Below are 1458 nucleotides of genomic sequence, written 5' to 3'. Positions count from 1 at the left end.
TCTCTCTCTCTCTCTCTCTCTCTCTCTCTCTCTCCACTTTTTATTTAGAAAAACAACTTGTGCCCCAACATGTTTCAATACAACCCATGACAAACAGATGGCTTTAGCTCAGTGATTCTCAACCTGTGTCCCATGACCCTTTTAAGGTCAAACAACCCTTTCACGGGGATTGCCTAACTTCATCCAAAAACACAGGTATTTATATTATGATTCATAACAGTAACAAAAACTATGGTTATGAACTAACAACAAAAATAATTTTGTGGTTGGAGGTCACCACAACATGAGGAACTGTGTTAAAAAGTGGCAGCATTAGGAAGGTTGAAGACCATTGCTTTAGTTCACAAAGTAACAGCTAACTGTCTACACAATAGGGATCGACTAGGAACGTTAGCAACACTTTGTTCTACTTCATTCCCAGTGCCTGACATGTTTCTATCTTTAAAACGTGCATTAACTTTTCTTGAATTTACAGAGAAAGGAGTCTGTGAGATGACTTAGTGGGTGATGGCATTTATCACCAAGACATCAGATCTGAGTTCAAACCTTGACTGACTTCAAGTAGCAGTAACTGTCATCTGATGAACATATATGATTGTGTGCCTATATTTACATACACACAAATAGGCAAATAATTTAAAAGAAAGAATTAAATGATGGAGAATAATCTGGTGTCCTTTGCTGTTTCTTGGGTCTTTCAGGGGAAAAGGAAATCCATTTCAAGGGTGGCATACGTAGAAGAATAAAATGGAAACAGTAAAAATTAAGATTTCAGAGAGCAGAAACTAACAATTACAAAAGTAGAGAGGACCTAAGTACGCAACGATCCCGGAGTGGGGTCTTACTGTGTGGACCGATAGGACTTCCATGGCAAAGGAGAAACTTCTGAGTGCTGCCCATCATTCAATACTGTGAAAATAGGTTATTATCATTCTATGTATTACAGAGGTAGTTTATAAAATGCTAACAGGGATAGGGCAGTGTTTTGCACCAAGGGCTTTCAGAATCCAAATCAACCCATGACCACAGACACCACATCTTCATCACTACCACCGCAGCTGTGTTTGTGCTTCTGTTTAATTCCTGTGTTCTTACTGCCATGGTCATCATAATTCACCCTAATGCTATGTGATTAGCAGCCCCTGTTGTGGTGAGAATTAAACACCATTCCCATTGCATCTATGGCCCTCTCACCCTTCATTAGATCTGCCAGGGCTGCACTGGCTGGAAGATAATGTGTGGATACATACATAGCACTATCTGCTCTCTCTCAGGCTTGGGGATAAATGGAAAATTCCACCATCAAACTGTGTGTGTTCACCCTTCAGCAGCAATTTTATGAAAGTTCAATCCCTCTGTCTTCCTCAAAAAGCTAATTTATTTCTATCCGGTAAAGACGTATAAAGAACTTTGCAAAGCATCACTGCATCTTGTAAATATAGATGGCAAAATGACATT

The sequence above is a fragment of the Mastomys coucha genome, unplaced genomic scaffold (assembly GCF_008632895.1).
Source record: "Mastomys coucha isolate ucsf_1 unplaced genomic scaffold, UCSF_Mcou_1 pScaffold15, whole genome shotgun sequence".
In the NCBI taxonomy this organism is placed as follows: domain Eukaryota; kingdom Metazoa; phylum Chordata; class Mammalia; order Rodentia; family Muridae; genus Mastomys; species Mastomys coucha.
The sequence above is the reverse complement of the archived record's forward strand: the minus strand, read 5'-3'. Positions refer to the sequence as shown.